The sequence below is a fragment of the Bufo bufo genome, chromosome 4 (genome assembly GCF_905171765.1).
Source record: "Bufo bufo chromosome 4, aBufBuf1.1, whole genome shotgun sequence".
NCBI classification, from domain to species: Eukaryota; Metazoa; Chordata; class Amphibia; order Anura; family Bufonidae; genus Bufo; species Bufo bufo.
Genome location: NC_053392.1, coordinates 98,943,910 through 98,968,152, shown reverse-complemented (window position 1 = coordinate 98,968,152; position 24,243 = coordinate 98,943,910). Strand labels below are relative to the sequence as shown.

Below are 24,243 nucleotides of genomic sequence, written 5' to 3'. Positions count from 1 at the left end.
GGGCGCCACTATCAAACGCATGTCATGCAGGAAAGAGCGTCTCTGTACTAAAAGCATGTCTCTCATGGCGGTGTCTGTCAGGGCTATGTTAGCTACTGGCATTGCTAAAATTTCTGCTTCCCCCATAACCTGTGAGTCCCCATTAGATCTTAGAGTACCTGCGCCAGCTATCCCTTCCTCAGGAGAGCCTTTCAGAGGAGTGGAGTGCAGGGATTCCTCTGCTTCCGAAGTCGCTTCTCTCCCATGTGGCCGACCTCCCGCTGCTGTGCCGCAGGCTCCCTCTTGCCCGATATGTGAATCTCTGATTCCGGGTGCAGGTCTTGGGGATTTCGGTGTGGTAAGTTCTTCCACATAGTTTGGGTGACTAGCTGCTTGGGCGTCTTCCTCTTTGTCGCTGTCCGCAGCGTTCTCCTCCCCGGCGCCATCTTGGGATCTTCCCGCCTCTCGGGTGAAGTAAAACTTCGTCAGTTGCGGGTGTTTCTGTCCCTTTCTTTTTCTCCCGGTCATGCTCAGGGAATGTTCGGTGCCTTGTCTGTCTGGTTTTGGTGTGTTCACCATGGGTTTTGTCGCTTTTTTAGGTCGCTGGGTGTAGTGCTAACTCCGGAGCTGCAGCACACTACATCCGCGCGCCTCAGCAGCCAGACCACGCCCCCTATGAGATTTTCTTGATGCAATCAGAGGATGCCTTTTCTAAGGAACTGGAAGAGATAAACTTTGCAGAATATCTAAGAGTGTCTGATTTGCGCCTACAACAAATTCAGAAGTTCACAGAACAAGATGAAGTCTTGCAAGCATTATAAACTACTGTTCTTACAGGATGGCCAGACCAAAAAGAAAAAATACCGATTTGTATCAGGGACTACTGGGGCTTTAGAGATGAGATAAGCATACAAAATGGAATTCTGTATAAAGGACACAGAGTCATCATACCAAAAAACATGCGCCCAGAAATGATTGCGAGGACTCATTCTAGCCACTTAGGAATAGAAGCATGCCTTCGCAAGGCCAAGGATGTCATCTTTTGGCCACACATGGGCCCAGAGATTATAGAGGCAATAAAGAACTGTAACACTTGCAATGAGTATATGCATAAACAAACAAAAGAACCTCTGATGACTCACAAATTGCCCACTCTACCCTGGAGCAAACTAGGCATGGACTTATTTTCCTTAACAGGACAAGATTACTTAATAATTGTTGATTATTATTCAGATTTCTGGGAAATTGATTTAGTTTCTGATACCACCTCTAAAACAATTATAGATTGTTGCAAAGCACATTTTAGCAGACATGGAATCCCTGATTCTGTAATTACAGATAACGGACCACAGTTTGTCAGCTCAGAGTTTGCACGATTTTGTAGAGAGTGGGAATTTGAACATCTTACATCATCCCCATATCACACTCAGTCCAACGGTAAAGCTGAAGCTACTGTAAAAATAGCAAAAACACTCATAAAGAAAGCTAAACGAGATGACAAGGATATCTGGAAAGCGGTTCTTGACTGGAGAAATACCCCATCAGAAGGCACCAGCAGTAGTCCTGTACAACGGCTAATGTCAAGAAGGACCAGGACTTTACTTCCGACTGCTCAGAAACTGCTGTTTCCAAAGGTTATAAAAGGAGTGGTCGAGAACCTAACTGAAAGACGCAAAAAAGCAAAGGCATATTATGATAAAGGAGCCAAGGAACTTCCTGAACTAAGCATTGGTCAGCCAGTGCGAATACAACCATTGCCGTCGTCAACAGATGAAATTTGGCGACAAGGTATTTGTTTGGAGAAAGTTGCTCCACGATCTTATAAAGTGGAAGCAAATGGACAGTTGTACAGAAGGAATAGGAAGTTTCTGAGAACTGCAGATGACAAATCTGACATTGAAATAAGTGAAGTGATTACACCAGGTACATCTCCAGATGAGACAACTCCCGAAGAAACAGGGATGGATGATCATATGCAACAATGTGAAGCTCCTGCCACACTAAGACGTACTAGAACTAGGGTTATTAGAACACCAACAAGATATAAGGATTTTGTATGCTAGATACATTATAAAAAACATTGTCACCTTTGGAATGTATTGTGGTATCCAATCATCTTATGTTATATATTACTTGATTTCACAAGAAAGGGAGGATGTTAGGAGTTATACATGTTAACATGTTTACTGCCACCTGTAGGCTATATAGATATGACAGTTGTTAACCTTTGTCATATTGTTTGTGTCTGAATAAAGTTTATTGAATTACCTCACATCACCTCAGGAAACAGGGTAAGTGGCCTGTCCATTGTGGTTCTCCTGAACGGCGGAAAACGTATATTAAAGCATACACATAGCAGTGACCTATTCCTGTACCAGGAACATGTTTGCAGGGATTACTCACAGTTAGAGCCAGTCATGGTGCTTCCCTCAATTCTGCTCCTCCTAGGGTCCAATGTCAGACCTCTCAGAGACAGCCCCTCCTTATATATCCACAACCCCAATCACCTATTCCCTGAATATACCTGTACCAATGAAGATAATTGAGTTAAAAGGCCTTCGATGTGGGCGTGCGTTCCACTGTGGAACGCACACCCGGATATCCGGTGGAAGCATCGGTGCTGTATCTAATACTTCTGAATAGAGCGTGCGTTCCACTGTGGAACGCACGCCGCGATCTCACAACACGGAAGTGGCCCAAGGAAATGACGTAGTCTGTGCGTTCCAGTATGGAGCGCATCTCAATATGGAACGCATCAGCTGGCCGTAAGGGTCTGCGGTCAGGTAAGGCACACGCCTAATGCCATCCTGTCAGATCGCAGAGCATATTACGGACCTTAGAGTATAGGAGACAATGAATTAATCTCCATTAAATTATGGATAACTTAAGTTACCTAAATGCATATGATAATTAGTGCAGTTAGGAATCTATCTGAGTATTTATGATACAGACATATCAAGAGATCCTTCATATAGTTCGGACATCATTTCATGGCATCAAAAAGACCCCCATAAAAGATGATCAAGCTAGCAGGGATGATAACATTTGGTCCAGATCCAGGGAAGAAGGGGGGGGGGGGCAAATAATTAAATATGGGGGGTGAAACATGAGAGGGAAAGACATCTAATGAAACTAGTACATAGCTGCGAACATCGATATCAACAACCACCTGTTATGATAAATCAGGGGTTTGTCATAACATCAGCGAAACTGATAATATTCACTGTATACAATATTTAATGTTCTGGTGTTTCACACAACAAGCCCAGTTATGAGGACAACAAAAGTCAAACGAGCCTCAAGATTACAAGGGAAATAGAGGGAGGGAAAAGGGGGGGGAGGGGAAGAGGGGATTAAAGGATGTAGACAGATTCCAGATGGATTATGATATGCAAAAGGCCAACAGGCCAAAAAGTCGGTAAACGGGTGAGTGACCTAATCAAAAGACAAACACAGGGGTCACAAGAAGCATGAAAAAGTAAGCCTTTCGTTGAGTCCGCGGGGGGATTGGGACCGGAGTCTATGGATCAATTCACTGTCCTTCTGTAGGATCCTCCTATCCCAATCACGCCCGCGTGGAGACGGAGGTACCATTTCAAGTACCGTAAAGCTCAGTGATCTAGGGTCACCTCCATGGATGTCATTGACGTGTACCGCCACAGGTGTGGCCTCCTGTTTCCTTACATCATTGACATGCTCCAAAATTCTCCTTCTAAATTCCCTAGTTGTCTTTCCAACATAGTCCATGGGACATGCACACTGACAGAGATAAATAACTCCCTTCAATCTGCAATTAATAAAGTCACGAACCAAGAATGTTTGCCCCGTCACCGAACCTGTGATTGTTTTTGCGGTATTCAGGAACTCGCACGCTTTGCACCCTCCACATTTAAAAATGCCCGTGGGTTTCCGGTCAAGCCAGGTACCAACCTTGGCAGGTGGTGTGAAGTGACTCGAGACTAAACGATCCTTCAGACTCCTACCTCTTCTATAGGAGATGGCTGGGTAGTCTGTAACAATCTCAGAGAGGTCAGGGTCCATTCTCAGGAAGGGCCAGTATTTGCCTAGGATTCTTTTCACATCATAATTTGCAGCGTCAAAGTTAGAGATGATTCTGGTCGGTTGGGGGCAGTGAGTCATCCTAGTTCTGGGGGTTAATAGTTCATTCCGATCCCTGGTTGCTGCATGCTTAAAGGCATCGTTCAGGACAGGCTGTGGATAGCCTCTAGCCACAAACCTGTCCCGTAGAGCCCTAGACTCTCTAAAAGAAGACTCATCACTGGAGCAGTTCCTACGCACCCGGAGGTATTGACCTCTTGGAATACCCCGTTTGAGAGGGGTAGGGTGGTAGCTGGTCCAGTGTAAGAGGGAATTAGTGGCTGTGATCTTCCTGTATATGTTTGTCGATAGCCTATCGCCGACTTTTGTTACTTTCACATCCAGGAAGGTAATACTGGAGAGATTGTGTTCAGAGGTGAACCGGAGTCCTATCTCATTTCTGTTCAGGTCGGACACAAATCGCTTGAATTCAGTCAGTTCTCCCTTCCAGACAACAAACACGTCGTCTATAAAGTGGGTCCAGAACTGAATGTTACTGGACCACCAGACGACGTGATCGGGGAAGACATGAGTATCCTCCCACCAGCCCAGGAAGAGGTTGGCATAGGTTGGGGCGCAAGGACTGCCCATCGCCGTCCCCCTGAGCTGGTGGTAGAATTTAGAATTGAATAAAAAGAAGTTATGGGTAAGGGTATATTCCAATAACTTAACGATGAACCTGTTATGTGAATTATATTGTATCCCTCTGGTACGCAAGAAATACTCAATGGCCCTTAGGCCATACTGATGAGGGATCGAGCTATATAAAGACTCAACATCAATGCTCCCCAGGATACATTCTGGGTCAAGGTTGAGAGCGTCTATTTTGTTGAGGAAGTCCATTGTGTCCCTCGTGTACGCAGGGAGGGACACAACGAACTCCCTCAAAACCTTGTCCAAATATACCCCACAATTCTGTGTCAATGAGTTGACCCCTGATACTATTGGGCGTCCCTTCAACGGGGTAACCCCTTTATGGATCTTGGGGAGCCCGTAGAAGGTCGCTATCAGGGGTTTGGTGGGCAGTAGGAATTTGAATTCAGATACACTGATCACTTTTTCATCCGAGCCAATTAATAAAATCTGTTTAATTCCGTCAGAAAGGACTGGGTGGGGTTGGTCGGCAGGATCATATAACCCTCTCTGTCCTTCAAGAGGTCAAGACACATGTGCATATATATATCATTATCAAGGACAACCAGGTTGCCCCCCTTATCTGATGGTTTTATTACAATGGTGCGATCTTGTTCAAGCGATTTTAGTGCCTGCATCTCGATCAAAGAGAGGTTAAAGGATTTTGGACCAAGATTTTAAAGTTGTTCAAGGTCATTCGTCACCATTTGTAAAAAAATATCCACATGCTCGTAATTTGCAGGGGGAGGCATTCTTTTACTTTTAGGTTTCAGAGTGGTAAAGGGGCCTGAACCCGTGATACGGTATGGTCTCTATTAAGTTCAGTAAGAGTCTGAAGGTCATCAAAGTCACCCTCCTCCAGGCCAAGTCTATTACACGTCTCCCTATTTGAAACCTTAAAGAACTTATGCCACTTGAGCCTCCTGCAGAAGAGGTGAAGGTCCCTAGTCCACGAGAACAAATTGAAGTTAGTGGTAGGTACAAAGGACAGACCCCTCTTAAGGACCCCCACCTCTTCCGGAGTGAGGCCCCTAGCTGACAAATTAATGATTTGGAGGTCCGCTATTGACCCCTGTCCGTCCGACCACGGTCTCGTAATTGATAGGGCATCACACTCTTCTCTAAAAAAGAGTAATCCCTGCAAACATGTTCCTGGTACAGGAATAGGTCACTGCTATGTGTATGCTTTAATATACGTTTTCTGCCGTTCAGGAGAACCACAATGGACAGGCCACTTACCTGGGGATGATGTCTACCCTATCAATAACGTATCAAAGGTATCCTTATTCCCTTGATTTCCGTGGTGTTTCCGTTAGTTGAACAATCTATCAGCAATACTATATATGCTTTTGTTCTAGTTTATCGCATCATTAAACTTATATGGACACGGTGGACACCATTATCTTTATGGTGACATATAGTCGGGATGGCTTGTCTTGCAGGACAAACTGTGTCTATCTCATACACTGAGCTATCCCCGGACACAGTGAGTTATCCCCTTGATGGGGCTCATAATTCTGGTGGCGGTTATTCACCTAATAAGAATTAGAGGTGTTCATACATTAGTATATATATACATGTATATATATATATATATATATATATATATATGTGTATCTTTTTCTCTTTGCAGATATCTACCTTGAATTCAACTTACGCGTGATTTGGACTCACATGCCAGTGGATGCGATATTTACTCTTCCTCCCTCTCCTCCTAATAATACCATCTGATCCATTTTTAATTTCATTGTTGTTTGGTGATTTGACAACACTGAATGCTGAACGGCATTAGATGATTCCAATATTTGGAATATATTGATACCCCTAGTATATTCTGGGTCTCCATCGTTCTACGTCTTTCAGTCTATTACTTTTCATCTATCTGAACTAGTTATATAAATTATTCACCTCCCTGATGATCCCACACCGTGGGGGAAACGCGTTGGGGTTAGTCATTTAATATTTTCTGGATATCGGAGACATCAAATTAGGGTGTCGTTTTAATTAGTTAGTCTCATGCTCCCTGTACCTCTTGGTTAATCATACCTTTAGGGCTGTATACAGTGGTGGCATTGTTTGATGTGTGTTGGGGCCTATTTGTCGGGATGTACATGATCCACCTTAGTCTTTATAATATTAGCCCACTTAAAAATAGGGGCAATATAGGAGTTGCTAGCCTAGAATCGAGGGCAGGGGTCCCCACCATCAGGGGTCGCCCCTGGGCAAGAGGGTCTAGCCTTAGGGCATGCACTCAGGGATAGTTCCCCTATCTATTAATGAGCATTTTATTTCTTGGTGGATCCATGTACATCGGGACATTGGTGGAACTTTTTTGTTGTGGAATATTATTAAAAGTGCAATCTGTCTATAAAGGGTTATTGCATAGCTGGACTTGAGAATAAATATCACCGACACATACAGAGACCACTGAACGTCCACTAAGTAGGGACATACAATATAACCAAGCTATATACAACATGCACCTATAAACAGCATAGAGAAAATATAAGATAAGGTAAGGCCACTAATGAATAAAGAAAACAGACCACAATAGGGTCAGGTAACAAGAGCCAAGACCTGTGTGAGCAGCTGGAGCAGTGGACCTGAATGAATGAGAAATGCCCATTTCTCATTCATTCAGGTCCACTGCTCCAGCTGCTCACACAGGTTTTGGCTCTTGTTACCTGACCTTATTGTGGTCTGTTTTCTTTATTCATTAGTGGCCTTACCTTATCTTATATTTTCTCTATGCTGTTTATAGGTGCATGTTGTATATAGCTGGGTTATATTGTATGTCCCTACTTAGTGGACGTTCAGTGGTCTCTGTATGTGTCGGTGATATTTATTCTCACACCGACACGCTGTTCATTTTTGTATACAATTTTAAAATGTGTGTTTGTTGATGTGTCTAATAAACTTTATATATTTTATTACTTGGTTATTGTTGGATGTGCATTCATAGGGTGGTTCTTTTGACTATGTTGTAAAGCCTTTTGTGACGTGTATTAGGGGAAAAAGAAAACATATATTTGCCGCTCAGCGGTGCAGTTATCTGTTGTAAATCCTTTTGTGGCGTGTATTAGTGGAAAAAATAATATATATATATTTTCCGCTCAGCAGTGCAGTTTTCTGTTCTAAAGCATTTTGTGGCGTGTATTAGAGGAAAAACAAAAAATATATTTGCTGCTCAGTGGTGGAGTTATGTTTCAAAGATTTTTGTGGCGTGTATTAGTGGAAAAACAAAAAATATATTTGCCGGTCAGCAGTGCAGTTACAGTTGCAAGAAAAAGTATGTGAACCCTTTGGAATGATATGGATTTCTGCACAAATTGGTCATAAAATGTGATCTGATCTTCATCTAAGTCACAACAATAGACAATCACAGTCTGATTAAACTAATAACACACAAAGAATTAAATGTTGCCATGTTTTATTGAACACACCATGGTAACATTCACAGTGCAGGTGGAAAAAGTATGTGAAACCCCTAGACTAATGACATCTCCAAGAGCTATTGGAGTGAGGGTGTCAGCCACTGGAGTCCAATCAATGAGATAAATTGGAGTGTTGGTTACAGCTGCCCTCCCTATAAAAAACACACACCAGTTCTGGGTTTGCTTTTCACAAGAAGCATTGCCTGATGTGAATGATGCCTCGCACAAAGAGCTCTCAGAAGACCTAACGATTAAGAATTGTTGACTTGCATAAAGCTGGAAAGGGGTTTATAAAAGTATCTTCAAAAGCCTTGCTGTTCGTCAGTCCACGGTAAGACAAATTGTCTATAAATGGAGAAAGTTCAGCACTGCTGCTACTCTCCCTAGGAGTGGCCGTCCTGTAAAGATGACTGCAAGAGTACAGCGCAGACTGCTCAGTGAGGTGAAGAAGAATCCTAGAGTGTCAGCTAAAGACTTACAAAAGTCTTTGGCATATGATAACATCCCTGTTAGCGAATCTACGATATGTAAAACACTAAACAAGAATAGATTTTCATGGAGGATACCACAGCGGAAGCCACTGCTGTCCAAAAAAAACATTGCTGCACGTTTACAGTTTGCACAAGAGCACCTGGATACTCCACAGCAGTACTGGCAAAATATTCTGTGGACAGATGAAACCAAGGTTGAGTTGTTTGGAAGAAACACACAACACTATGTGTGGAGAAAAAGAGGCACAGCACACCAACATCAAAACCTCATCCCAACTGTGAAGTATGGTGGTGGGGGCATCATGGTTTGGGGCTGCTTTGCTGCATCAGGGGCCTTGATGATTGCTACATTGAAGGAAAAATTAATTCCTAAGTTTTATCAAGACATTTTGCAGGAGAACTTAAGGCCATCTGTCCACCAGCTGAAGCTCAACAGAAGATGGGTGTTGCAACAGGACAACGACCCAAAACATAGAAGTAAATCAACAACAGAATGGCTTAAACAGAAGATAATACGCCTTCTGGAGTGGCCCAGTCAGAGTCCTGACCTCAACCCGATTGAGATGCTTTGGCATGACCTCAAGAAAGCAATTCACACCAGACATCCCAAGAATATTGCTGAACTGAAACAGTTCTGTAAAGAGGAATGGTCAAGAATTACTCCTGACAGTGCACGTCTGATCTGCAACTACAGGAAACGTTTGGTTGAAGTTATTGCTGCCAAAGGAGGTTCAACCAGTTATTTTTTTTTTTCATTTAATTATCTTTATTATTTAATATATCAAACAAGTTACAATACAAGAGAAAATACAAAAAATAAATTTTTTCCCTTCCCTTTTTCCCACCCCCCTCCCCTTACCTGTGGTGCGACAAAAAAAACAAAAAAAAAACAAAAAAAAAAAACACAGCAACCACAATTTTCACAACTAATCAAATCCTCCAACCACCCCATATCTTAGTCCACTTATCATCAGCTCCCCTCTGTTTAAAGATGATTTTCTCATAGTTTTTTACATTGTCAATAAGGTTTACCCATGTATTTATATCTGGAGTATAACGAGCAAACCAGGTCCGACTAACCAGAACTCGGGCCAGCATCAATATCCTACCCAGAAAAATCTTTTGATACTTAGGATTATCTATTTTGGAAAGATCATTAAGCAAGAATAGATGAGGTTCAAAAGGGATTCGTATTTTTAGTTTGTACCTGATAAAATTATTGATGCTGTTCCAATAGTTTATGAGTTCTTGGCAGGTCCAGATCATATGAAGATAATCCGCTCCTAAAGTGTCACATTTAGGGCAATTAGACGTATCCCTTAGTCCACATTTATTCATCCATAAAGGAGTAATATATAATCTGTGGCAGATATAAAAATGTACTATCAACATGTTGAAGTTCAGGATAGTGAACCTAAATTCCCAAAAATATTCTCCCACCCTTCTCGATTGTATATTCGGACAATCCACCTCCCATGCTCTTTGTCCTGGTGACTGGTATCACTAAAACGTGCCTTAAGTAATCGCTTATATATATTTGAGATCTTTATTCTAGACAGTGTATCCCCTACCCAATCATTCAAAAAAGATGAACTATCTATTTCCAACACCAATTTATCGTCCAGACTAGATAGTACTGAACGCAATTGAAAATACCTAAACCATGAAAAATTTTCTATATTATGTGTCATCTCTATAAATGGCTTAATGTCTCCATCCCTAACTACCTGTGAGATATACAAAATGGTTGTTCCTTTGCCAAAATGTGTCAGCTGCAATATCATCTAACCTTTGTAGGTAGACATTGTGCCAAAGAGGCGTGAATGTAAGTGAATCTTTTACCTTCAACCATGTCCTAGTAGTAGCCCACACTTTCAGGAGCAGCTTTATAGTCTCTCTGTAGCCCAGCTCATAGATCTTCAATAGCCCGGATTCCAAAAGTGTAAATATATTATTATGAGCGTAGCTCCCTACCAACTTCCCTAACAGTGCACTATTTTCTGATTCGTAGCACATCAATAACTGAGCTGCAATAAAATAACCTTTAAAATAAGGGAGATTTAGACCCCCACACTCCAGTGATTTATACAGATATTCCAACTTTAATCGAACTCGTTTTCTTCCCCATATTAAATCATTAATTATTCTTTCCATGAGTTTAAAGTATTTATCTTGAATCCAAATAGGTGAATTCCTAAGCAGATAGAGAAGTTGTGGTAGTATCACCATCTTGACCAGTGAAACTCGGTCAGCTCTAGATAGGGGAAGTTTCAACCAGATCCCTATTTTAGCTCTAATCCTTGCCATTGTGGGGATCAAATTAAGTTGTACAAAATTTTCCACCCGGGGTGATATATTCAAGCCCAAATATTGAAAAGTGTCAACGATGTCCAACTGTGTTACGAGAACCTCTTTCTGTGGCAGTGGGTCTATTGGCATCAGACTGGTCTTAGACCAGTTTATAAGAAGACCGGACACCTCACCAAATGCTTTAACCATTTGAATAATTCTAGGAAGAGTTATTTCCGTGTGGTCTATAAAAAAAAGAACATCATCCGCATATAAAGAGATGCGGTCTTGCACTCCTAACGTACCGAATCCTTTAACCCCGATCGTCCTGCCTAATGGCCATCGCAAGGGGTTTCAATATAGATGTCAAATAACAATGGGGAAAGTGGACAGCCCTGCCGCGTCCCTCTGTTTAAATCAATGCTAGTAGTCAAGGTCCCATTTAAACTTAGTTTTGCCTAGGGGATCTATAAAGTAGTTGAGAATACCTATAAATTTTTCCCCAAAGCCCATCCTTGCCAGAACCTTCCAGAGGAAGCGCCACTCCACCCTGTCAAAGGCCTTAGAGGCATCCAGTGACAGGATGGATCGAGCGGTCCCCCCAGGGGCCTGTATATTGGAAAAAAGCCGATGCAGATTATGATGGGTACCCTTGTTTTGAATAAAGCCATTCTGATCCGGATGTATAATAGAGAAAACAACCCTAGAGAGCCTTGTGGCTAGAACCCTCGCAAGAAGCTTAACATCTGCATTCAGCAGTGAGATTGGTCTATAAGATTCTATATCTAGTGGATCCTTTCCTTTTTTTGGAATTAATGTTATTACAGCTTCCATCATTGAGTCTGGCAACTTCCCGTCCTCCACTGATTCAGAAAAAACCTCCAGCAATCTAGGGAGAATACAATCCCCGTATTTACTATAAAATTCATATGGAAGTCCATCTGAACCAGGGGTGGAGTTGGCTGAGCATAGTTTAATAGCTCCCTCCAGTTCCTGAATTGAGATCTCTAGTTCAAGTGCTTTCCTTTGCACTTCAGTGATAGTTGAAAAAGCAATGCCATCAAGATACGAATCCATCTTATCATCTGTGATCTTAGATTCAGCCTTATACAAATCCAGGAAATAATCCACAAAGGCCTCCTCTACAGGACCCTGTCCACTAACCATCCTACCATTACTCAGTCGAACCTTATCTATGTATTTTTTAGATTGGTGACTTGAGATCACTCTGGACAAGAGTTTACCAGGTCGCCCTGACTCCGTAAAGTATTTTTGCCCCTTAAAAAAAAGGGATTGTTGGGCCTTATCCAATAAAAAGTTAGAGTATACTTGTGTGGCTCTTTGCATACTTTCCTATTCTCCTCCGTCTTATTCATATAGAAGATTGTGTCGCCAGTGATGCAAGTTCTTCTAAATATTTCTGTTTTTTCCCATACTCCTTTCTGAGATTCGCAATATTACTAATCATCATTCCCCTCATATACGCCTTAAGGGTATCCCATACCACTTGAATTTTCGCTGAGCCATAGTTGTTATCCCAGAAACGGACAATTTCCTTCTGAATTATTTCATGTGTCTTTATCACTGATAACCAATAAGGGTTTAATCTGAAAGGGGGTTTTTGTGTATATCTTTCCTGGGTTAAACAGAGTTCAAGGACTAACGGTGAATGGTCCGATATTGACCTTGTTTCATATTTCATTCGTTTTACCAATTTCACATGTTTACTACTTATCAGTGCAAGATCTATTCTGGACATAGATTTACCTGCTTTGCTAAAGCATGAAAAAGCCCTTTTCCCCTGTCCTAAGTATCCCCAGACATCTTCAAAACCAGCCTCAGAGCAAACCCGTGCCAGGGGAGACCCCTGGACCGGACTGTCTCCCTTGACACTCGTAGAGACCCTATCACGTAGAGGATCAATAACACAATTGAAATCGCCAATAATCAATGTTGGACACTCTGGCCATTTATCCATAAATAATAACAAGGAATTAAGAACCAAAAAGGAAAATGGCGGTGGAATGTAAACAAAAGCCAAAATACATGTCTTCCCCCTTAATCTACAATATAGGAAGATATATCTCCCCTGATGGTCGACAGAGGATGCCTCACAAGCGAAATCAATCAGTCTATGTACCAAGACAGTAACACCTCTTGAGTAACTGGAAAAAGTAGAATGATACGAATGCGAAGCCCATCCCCTGCCGACCACCCTGGAAGTTTCTTCAGTGAGATGGGTCTCTAACAAGCATACTATTGCTGGTAAGTGGACCCGTGTCAAATCAAAAACCGCTTGTTTTTTTCCTCTGTCCCCCAGACCGCGTATATTCCAGGCAATAATTCTAGTCGACATTATCAAAAGCGGTTAGGTCGGACAAAACCAAAAAATAAATAAATAAATAAATAAAATAAAGTAAATAAATAAATAAAATAAAATAAAATTTTTGGACGCACCACAGCTCAACCCCACCCCTGACCCCCACCCCCCCATACAGGTAATCCACCACATATTGTAGTAGATTTCTCTCCTATGACCATCCCTCCCACACTCCCCCCGCTCGACCACCCCTATTAGGAAGCAAAGAGAAACAAAATTGGGGGTATAAGCCCCATAACAATTATTGTTCCCACTAAATCCTAAAGCGATTGGATCATAGATCATTTTGTTCAAGCCAGTCCACGGCTTCATCCGGGGTATCGAAAAAAAGGGTTTTATCCTTAGAAATAATCCGCAATTTTGCTGGGAACATAAGAGAGTATTTAATATCTCTTTCTCTTAGCCTCTTTTTTACCGTCATAAATGTGCGTCTCTTTTCTTGTATGTCCTTTGAGAAGTCTGGAAAAAAGGCCACTCTATTACCATTATATACAACCGGTGAACATTCCCTCGCCCTTCTCAATAGCATATCTTTATCCCCTATGACCAGTAGCTTGACAAGAAATGTCCGAAGTTGTCTCCCTGGGTTTGGTTTACCCCCTGGGACCCGATGAGCTCTTTCTATCATAAACAATGGGGAGAACGAGTCCTTCCCAAAATTCTCAAAAATTAGCTTCTGTATGAATTCGGTTGGGTTCTTCACTTCAGCGCCCTCAGGGATCCCTATTATTCTCACGTTGTATCTTCGTGATCTATCCTCAAGGTCCACCACCTTTTTTTCCAAAAGGCTACACTCTGATTTCAGTGTGGAGATTTCAGAGTTTGTTTTTTGGGATTCATTCTGTATCAGGGCGACGGAGCTCTCCAGATTGTTAACTCTGTCTCGCATTTTGGACAAATCATCTTTTATTAGTCCCACATCGACTTGGATAAACCCAAGTTGAGTTGTAACAACTTGTATTAAATCCCCATTTTGTTTAACCGCTAGCAATATTTCCTCTAGCGGAGAGGAATTATCATTAGGGATAACTTCTCCCATTATACCCTCTTCCTCTTCAGGGTATCTGGAAGCTTTTTGTGGTTCTAACCCAGTCACCTCAGAGTCGTAATTTTTTTTGGAGGCAAGATCCTTTTGTCCGCCCCTCGTATTAACCCTCGGGGACCTCAGAAACTGATATATTTTTATTGTTTCAAAAGTTTTTGACCCCGGTTTCTGACCGGAGAAGTCGGCCAAGCGTCTACTAGCTTTTGGAGCCATGCCTTGTTGTTGTATATCCTTGGTCTCTTATTTTTTATTTTTTTTTCCTCCCTCTTTCTCCCCCTCTTCTTTCTTTTTCCTCCTTTTGTTTACGGCTTTCCTCTTTTCCTTTTCTTTTTTTTTTTTTTTTTCTCTCCTTTTACGTTGTTATTTATTTATTTTTTATTTATTTATTTATTTTCTTCTTTTTCTCTTTCCTTTCTTCTCCCCCCCCTTTTTTTTCCCCTTTTCTCTTCTTTTTTTTTTTCTTTCTTTTTTTTCTTTTCTTTTTCCTTCCTTTCTTTCCCCTCGCCTTTCTCTTTTCTCTTTTCTCTCCTCTTGTCCCCCTTCCCTCCTTTCTCTTCTCTCCTCCTTTTTTTCTCCTCCCTTTTCTTCTTCTTTTCTTCGTTTTATTTCACCTTTTTTATTTTTATTTTTTTCCTTCTTTTCCTCCCCCTTATCCCTAATTACTTATTTTCTTTTCCCTTTTTTTTTTTTTTTCAGCTTTACAGCTTTATAGCTTTATACTTTAAGTAGTACTAAGCCCTTGAATGTATTTCTGGAGTAATAAAGCAATTTTACTTAGTAATTAGTATCGAGGGGAGAGGGCATAGGGGAGACAGCAAACAAAGGGAGCAGATTGCAATCTCCAAAAGCCCATCAGCCGATGTGATCTCAGCAAGACTTAAACAGCAAGGTTAGTTCCAGCAGTACATAGGAGGAGGGGAGAGGGATCCACAAAACCTAGAGGCATAGGGGGGAGGTCAGATATAACGGGGGAGTCAGGCAAAAAAAAAACCAAGCAAAGTCCGTCCTGCAAACTTCCAATTGCAACGGAGTTACTCACAGTCACGGCGAGATTAGTCACACAGAACGCGGGACGGAGGGGAAGAGAATCGACAGCGCCGGGGAATACAAGGGTGAGGAAGGAGGTCAGACGTAGGAGGGGGGGTCAGACGGAGCTCCCAGATGAGGTCCAACAGCCCGTCCAGCAGCCCATCAGTCGAGGTGAACACAGCGGAGTTGGTTGGTTGGTTAGTCACAAGGATTAGTCACAGCGGTGCAGAGAGGAAGGGGGAGGATCAGCAGAAGCGGCACACTCAGCAAGCGGACAGAGGGAAATCACTGGCTAGGCAGCAGCACATACCCCCGCAGCCATAGAGAACGTAGGGCTGGGAACCATCATAGAGACGCCAGGAGGATCAGAGGGGTCCGAGTAACGGGATAGCCGAGCCACGGGGAGAGCGGAGAGCGTGACGTACTCTGTCTACGTCATCACGTCAGCATTGCATATCGTTCAACCAGTTATTAAATCCAAGGGTTCCCATACTTTTTGCACCTGCACTGTGAATGTTTACATGGTGTGTTCAATAAAAACATGGTAACATTTAATTCTTTGTGTGTTATTAGTTTAAGCAGACTGTTATTGTCTATTGTTGCGACTTAGATGAAGATCAGATCACATTTTATGACCAATTTGTGCAGAAATCCATATCATTCCAAAGGGTTCACATACTTTTTCTTGCAACTGTATCTGTTTTAAAGCCTTTTGTGTCGTGTATAAGTGGAAAGAAATAAAGGCCTATTTGCCGTTCAGCGGTGTAGTTATATCTTCTAAAGCCCTTTTTGGCGTGTATTAGTGGCACAAAAAAGTATTTGTTGTAGTGTGGTGAAGTGAGAAAATTACAGCCCTTTTTGGCATGTATTAGTGGTAAAAAAAAAAGGGCTTATTAGATAGTGTGCTGAAGTGAGAAAATTACTAAGTTTTTTGGGGTGTTTTAATTTCCTTTTTGATTATTTATTTGATCTAACAGTATGTCAGACAGACAAGTGGCAGGCCCTGCATAGGGAAGTGGCAGAGACATAAATGTTTCTGGAGCAGGCAGAGGTCGCAGCAGAGTAAAGGGCCATGGCAGCAGGGGTCACTTCCAGAGGCCTGAGCTCCCAATGTCAGCTAGCGATTGTGTCTTGACCAGCAACCCAGCGGTTTTTGAATGGTTAACACGGTCATCCACTTCGTCCCAACTGACATCAGACACCCCCAACCAAGAGTCAGTGGGTTTGTCAGACACAACCGTTAGTTGGCATGGCCCGGAAGCAGGCCCTGTGCCCTCACCTGTCCTCAACCTGCCTCTATCCTTTTCTGGTCCCTCATCCAGAGAAGTATTGTATGCTGTGGGCTCAGCTCCACCATACAGTGAGGACGAGCTGCAAGAAGATGGTCAGCAGCTACTGGCAAGCCAAGATGTGGAGTAGACATCCGCCGCTTACTCCGGTAGAGGTCCCTGGGGTAGTACCCTGCGCACGCTGCAATTGGCATCATGACAAGAACAGAACTTTAAAAAACACGTATCCTGGCCCACTGCATAAGTGGCGTCAGTGTACCCGTTTCTGGTCCCTGCAGGTGCTTCAACGGTTACGTAGGAAGGGGCTTTTCTGTAAGCTTGAGAAATGTGAATTTCACCTGTCTCAGGTTGCTTTCTTGGGCTATATCATTTCTGCTGAAGGGTTCTCCATGAACCCTCAGAAGGTTTCGGCAGTTCTGCAATGGCCTCGCCCCAGTGGTCTCCGTTCCATTCAGTGTTTCCTTGAGTTTGCTAACTATTATCGCAACTTTATCAGGAACTCTTACGCATTGGCCAAACCCATCTCAGATCTGACTAAGAAGGGCAGCGATCCCCACAATTGGACGCCTGATGCTTCCCAGGCTTTTGAGGGCCTCAAGTCTGCTTTTGCTTTGGCTCCGATTCTGTCTCATCCTGGATTGCCCTTTGTCCTAGAGGTGGATGCGTCTGAGACAGGAGTAGGCGTCCTCCTGTCGCAGCGTCGGACACCCTTGCTTCCTTGTGGGTTCTACTCTAAGAAGCTGTCTCCAGCAGAATGCAATTACGAGATTGGAGACAGAGAGTTCTTGGCTATCATCCTGGATCTCAAATAGTGGAGATACTTGCTCAAAGGTTCTGCGGTTCCGGTTCTCATTCTCACCCCGTCAGGCTAGATAGACGTTATTTTTGTCTCGTTTTAACTATGTGGTCTCCTATTTGCCCGGTTCCAAGAATTTAAGGCTAATGCCTTGTCTCGCCAGTATTCTGAGTTGTCCAGGGAGGACTCCGTGCCGACGCCAGTCATACCTTCAGATCATATCCTGGCTGCTATCCGCACCAACTTGACCTCTCCTTGGGTAACGGATCTTGGCTGCTCAGTACAATGCACCCATGGTGAGACCTGCTGGCAATTTTTTTGTGCCTGAGGGGTTGTGCATCAAGCTGCTGCACACGTACCACAATTCAAGGACTGCCGGTCATCCTGATAAGAACCAGATGTCCTGGGCTGTTTCCCGTCAGTTCTGGTGGCCGTCCCTCCGCACTGATGTTGCCGCGTATGTGGCTGTGTGTTCTGTTTGTGCGCAGAACAAATCTTCCTGCTGCCTACCCTTGGGTCTACTGCATCCCATTCCCAATGGGGAGCGTCCCTGGTCTTACCTGGCCATGGACTTTATTGTGGAACTTCCTGCATCCTGAGGTTGCACGGTTATCCTCATGGTTGTCGATCGGTTCTCCAAGATGTGCCACTGTGTTCCATTTAAGAAGCTGCTTACTGTTCAGGAGCTGGCCTCAGTGTTTGCCAGGGAGGTCTTCCGTTTACACAGGTTGCCTAATGAGATTGTCTCAGACCGTGGGAGACAGTTTGTCTCTAGGTTATGGCGTGCCTTTTGTTCTCAGTTGGCTGTTCACCTCTCCTTCTCCTCAGCCTACCATCCTCAGTCTAATGGTGCCGCTGAACGTTCCAACCAAGCCCTGGAGCAATTTCTCCGCTGCTATATCTCTGACCATCATGACAATTGGGTTGATCTATTGCCCTGGTCGGAGTTTGCCAGGAACTCTGCCATCAACTCATCCTCCGGAATGTCTCAGTTTATGGTGAGTTTTGGTTTCCAGCCCTCTGTGTTGCCTGAGTCGTTCTTGCCACAGGACATTCCGGCTGTGGAGGATCATCTTCGTGCCCTCCGTTCCTCTTAGATGTGGATTCAAGAGTTGTTACTGGTTTCTGCTCATCGTCTGAAGCTCCAGGCTGACCGGAGACGTTTGCCTGCTCCTTCGTACCGAGTTGGGGAGAGGGTGTGGTTATCGACTCGTAATCTCAACCTTAAGGTACCTGCTTCGAAACTGGCCCCACATTTTGTTGGACCTTTTCGCATCCTCCGTAAGGTGAACCCGGTTGCCTATACCCTTAACCTTCCTCCTGGCATGCGTATCTCCAACGTCTTCCACGTGTCACTTTTGAAGCCACTGGTTTGCAATGGCTATACCGCCTCCCTTCCTCACCCTTGTCCCATTCCTGTGGGCAATAATGAGGAGTATGAGATTAGCAGCATCCTGGATTCTCGTCTGCTACGAAGTCGAGTCCAATTCCTGGTTCACTGGAAAGGTTATGGTCCTGAGTAGTGCTCTTGGGTTTCCTCCGCTCATGTTCGGGCGCCCGCCCTTCTCCGTGCTTTCCATGCTCACTTTCCGCAGAAACCATTTTTTGCTCCGTGGAGGAGGGCCCATTGAGGGGAGGGTACTGTCAAAGTCTTACCTTGTTCTCATGGTGGCGCCATTTTGGACATGTGCAGACTGCAATCTTTTAAAACCTCTGAGCGCATCTTGCCTGCTGCCTGGGCATCGCATAGTGATGATGTGGCAACACCTGACTATATCAGTCTGCTCAGGCTTCAGGTTCATTGCGTTTGTTCTCCAAGGTGCATCTCTGGCTGTCTGAGCTCCTTGTGTGTTCCTCTGTATGATCCGGCCTGGCTGACGTTTCCTCTGGCTCTAGATCCCGCATCAGCAGACGTTTGGAGCTTTGGATCTGACCCCGGCTTGGACGACTACCCGCTTTGGACCTGACCCCGGCTTGGACGACTACCCGCCTTGGACTTGATTCTGGCTTGGACGACTACCTGCATTGAACTTGACCAGCTTCGTCCTAACCTCGCTGTCTCTGATTAATGTTTATTTATGTTCCTTTAAATAAACGACTTTATTTCACCTGCGTTTGCATGTAGTTTGGTTTCCTGGCTCCCGTGACACTAATACACGCCAAAAAAGGCTTTAGAACATATAACTGCACCGCTGAACGTTCAAATAATTTTATTTTTTTGCCACTAATACACGCCAAAAAGGGCTGTAATTTTCACACTTCACCACACAACGGCAAAAAACACTTTTTTTGCCACTAATAATAGCCAAGAAAGCTTTAGAACATATAACTGCACCACTGAACGGCAAATAATACTTTTTTATAGCCACTAATACACGCCAAAAAGGGCTGTAATTTTCTCACTTCACCACAAAATGGCTAATAATCCCTTTTTTTTACACTTAAACACGCCAAAAAAAGGCTTTAGAACATGGACTTCTCCAAAGCATTTGACACTATGCCACATAAAAGGTTAGTATATAAAATGAGAATGCTCGGACTGGGAGAAAACGTCTGTATGTGGGTAAGTAACTGGCTGAGTGATAGAAAACAGAGGGTGGTTATTAACGGTACACACTCAGATTGGGTCACTGTCACTAGTGGAGTACCTCAGGGGTCAGCATTGGGCCCTATTCTCTTCAATATATTTATTAATGATCTTGTAGAAGGCTTGCATAGTAAAATATAAATTTTTGCAGATGACACTAAACTGTGTAACGTAATTAACACTGAAGAGGACAGTATACTACTACAGAGCGATCTGGATAAACTGGAGGCTTGGGCAGATAAGTGGCAGATGAGGTTTAACACTGACAAATGTAAGGTTATGCACATGGATAGAAATAATGCAAGTCAACCGCACATACTAAATGGTAAAACTCTCGGTAACACTGACATGGAAAAAGATCTAGGAATTTTAATAAACAGCAAATTAAGCTGCAAAAAACAGTGTCAGGCAGCTGCTGCCAAGGCCAATAAGATAATGGGTTGCATCAAAAAGGGCATAGATGCCCGTAATGAGAACATAGTCCTACCACTTTACAAATCATTAGTCAGACCACACATGGAGTACTGTGTACAGTTCTGGGCTCCTGTGAACAAGGCAGAGGAGGGCTGGAGAGGGTCCAGAGGAGGGCAACTAAAGTAATAACTGGATTGGGGCAACTACAGTACCCTGAAAGATTATCAAAATTAGGGTTATTCACTTTAGAAAAAAAGACGACTGAGGGGAGATCTAATTACTATGTATAAATATATCAGGGGTCAGTACAGAGATCTGGATGTATTTCTGGAGTGCAATAATATTACAGGCTATAGCTACTAGAGAGGGGTCGTTGATCCAGGGAGTTATTCTGATTGGAGTCGGGAAGGACTTTTTTATTCCCCTAAAGTGGGGAAAATTGGCTTCTACAGGTTTTTCTTTTGCCTTCCTCTGGATCAACTTGCAGGATGACAGGCCGAACTGGATGGACAAATGTCTTTTTTCGGCCTTATGTACTATGTTACTATTTTACTATGTAACATGTAACTGCACCGCTAAACGGCAAATAATACTTTTTTTTACCACTAATACACGCCAAAAAAGGATTTAAAACATATATCTGCACCTCTGAATGGCAAATAATTAAAAAAAATTTGCCCCACTAATACACGCCAAAAAGGGCTGTAATTCTCTCACTTCACCACACAACGGCAAATAATAATATTTTTTGCCACTAATACTCTCCAAAAAAGCTTTAGAACATATAACTGCACCGCACAAGGGCTAATAAAACATATAAATATTTCCTAGTAATACACCCTGTTAATGGCTGTATTACACAGCACTTGCACCACAATAAAAAGAATTGCTGGAATTACAGGAGGTATCATCTATTGCAAACCTGAAAGCAGCAGTATAAGGCCGAATGCACACGGCCATGTTCCACGGCCGTGAGCGGTCCGTGGTATGCCGGCCTGGATTCCTGCTGACAGCAGGAGCGCACGGCATCATTGGTTGCTATGACGCCATGCGCTTCATGCCGCCGTGCGCTACTGCTGTCAGCAGGAATCCAGGCCGGCATACCACGGACCGCTCACGGCCGCGGAACATGGCCGTGTGCATTCGGCCTAATGGTAATTTGGTTCCCCAGTCAGTGCAGCAAGGTATAATAGGATTGTTCCTATTACTCAGGCTGTACACTCCCCTATTGGACCCTGTTATTCATAGTGTGGAATAATTCCTCCCTATCCTTTCCCTAAACTTTTAATGCTCTTTCCCTGAACTTCTATTCATCAAAATAAAAGTTTTAAAGTCTTTCCTAGCACTGTCCCTAGTGCCTGCGGACGTCTCTTCCTGCACTAAGTACATTGGAAAATGGCTGAATCCAAGTTGGTTGAGGCTATTTATAAGGCTGTGACATCACAGAGCTGGCTGGTTGCTGATTGTCTGCATGCATGGCATTGTGGGTGATTCCTCGTTCCCAGAGTTCTTTGCTCCATATCCTAACACGTGCAGCAGCTATGTTAGGAAAAAATGTGATTCGTTACCGATAAGCGTGAGAACATTCGGATTCGGTGCAAATCAAATTTTTCCTGAAATACGGATCGAATTCCACTTAGTCAACTTCGATTCGCCCATCTCTATTAATAACGTAAAGACATAATCATGAATTCTATCTGCTGAATTACCATCTATTAATACTCATATTTGGCGGTTTTACCTGTATGTTATGCAGATAAATAAGCTCTGCTTGCTTCAAATGGCAGCTTTACAGCAATATGGAAGGAGAGACTTCATAAATAACTGGTAAATAACAAGATCATTTTCGAGACATTCAAGGGACTTTTAATGTCTTCCACCGGGGAACAGATCTGTAACTATTATATTATTAGCTGCTTGGATCCTCACTAAGTCTGGATACCGTTCTCCAACAGATGGTGGGATAGTTTACCTCCAGTCTCCCAGGAAATCCACACTTTACTACGTTAATGAGATAAGTGAATAAGGGGCCTTTGGAGATGATCTTATAATCATTACTGAGTTTTATGTTCCTCCGGACACTTCTTTAAAACCACCACCCCACGTCAAGGCCCAGATTCTATTTTCGTCCAGATTTAATGTACTTTTAATAAATGTCACAGAAAACTTTCCTTCTTGTGAGACTTATTATGTTCCGCATATTTTTTTTTACTACTAAATGAAAAAAGAAAAATAGTAAAGACATTATACAATATTACATAATTTGCCTTACATCACTTACCTATTGGTAAGGGTTAAGCTAAGGCAGAAACCTGAATATTCAAGGCACTGGGGCTGAAGAGTTACAATGACTCCATGTAGCAAGGTATCTAGTGACAGCATTCCATTTAGAATCAAGTCTGAAATTTGTAAAATTCAACCCAAGTTTTTGAAAAAATAAATCGGATTTGTTAGAATCAGAATTCTGTGTATTTTGATTTGGGGGAATCAATCAGAGGAGAAACAAAGAAAGACTTTGGCAGGCAATCAGGGCACTTTTGATTTGGGTAGAAATTATTCGGACCCAAATTAAAGCGGACAGGTGATTTGGTCAAATAGGACCAGAATAGAATTTTAAGAAATTCTCTTGACTATCAAACATATACTGTTGTTACTTTAATCCTACTTTGTGTCATCAGTGGTGTAACTATAGGGAGCACATAGGTCACAGTCACACCAGCCACACTTGTGCTTTTTTATAAAGTTGGATAATAGAAGTAATGGTTGACATATTTACAATGTAAAATACAGAAATCGCCTGACTCCGTTACTGACACTAACATACTTATTTCATAGAAACATTTATTTGTATATGCCAAAAGAAGTTCAAATGTAAATGTCATTTTTTAAGACGGATGTGCCTCAGCCATGCTCACTTAAAGGGGTTATCCCATGACTAATGTAAAAAATCAGACATCATATAGTACATGACTACCAGCCCTGTACCTGACATGGATCCAGAGAGCTACCCATTCATATCAAGCTGGCAGCTCAAAGGGAGTGTCTTTTCTGTTGCAGCTCAGGGGGCGTGTCTCAGCTCTCCCTATCACAGCTCAGGAGGCAGTTCAAGGATGAAACTGAGCATGTGCGGCCTTCTCAGTAAGCGGGACAAAGAAATAAGAAAAGAAAAAAACAGCAGGTGGCGCTATACAGATTGATTTTATTGAATAACTTGGTGGCTATGCTAAATTTTTAATTGCATGCAATTACAAAAGTATTCAGATCGAGGTGCTGGTTTGAAAACTGTAGAATACTTTTCATGGGACAACCTCGGAGAACGCCGCTAAGGGGCAATTCTGGGCAAGTTTTCTAGTATAAATGCACAACTTCTCTAGAAAAACTATTTTAGATAAATATTCCCTATCTGTCACGGCCTATGGTGTACGCTGTGACACTGTTGCCACACTTGCGGTTGCCCGCGGCAACGTGTTGCTGTGAGAGCATGCGGTGGCAGTGTCCCGGCCTTCTGGGTGATTGCCGTGACATGGTTGCCACACATGCTGTTGCCGGTGGTTACGTGGTTTGGTATGCTTGTGTGTGCACTTCCCCTTTAAGTGGCTTCCTTCCCCTGTCTGGTGATGTAAGGGTTAACTTCCTCGTGACAGTATGACCACAAAGGCTCCCTGCTTGGTGCCTTCGGAAGAGGGCCCAGCATATGTCGCCTGCCATTTTCTGGCGCACATGCTTATCCTCCGGTGGGAGGGTGAAAGGTGAGACTCTGTTAACAGTGCGGTTCCCTG

The 24,243-nt window shown here is 43.1% G+C and overlaps 1 protein-coding gene and 1 long non-coding RNA gene across 2 annotated transcripts in view; both read left to right on the top strand.

The window, feature by feature from the left end:
• TPO (thyroid peroxidase) overlaps positions 1-24,243 on the top strand; it is a 297,193-nt gene that overhangs the window by 105,213 nt on the left and 167,737 nt on the right.
• LOC120997489 lies at positions 5,934-6,443 on the top strand. The gene is made up of 3 exons (XR_005778181.1): positions 5,934-5,987; positions 6,069-6,196; positions 6,344-6,443. It is a non-coding gene; the product is annotated as an uncharacterized LOC120997489 (long non-coding RNA).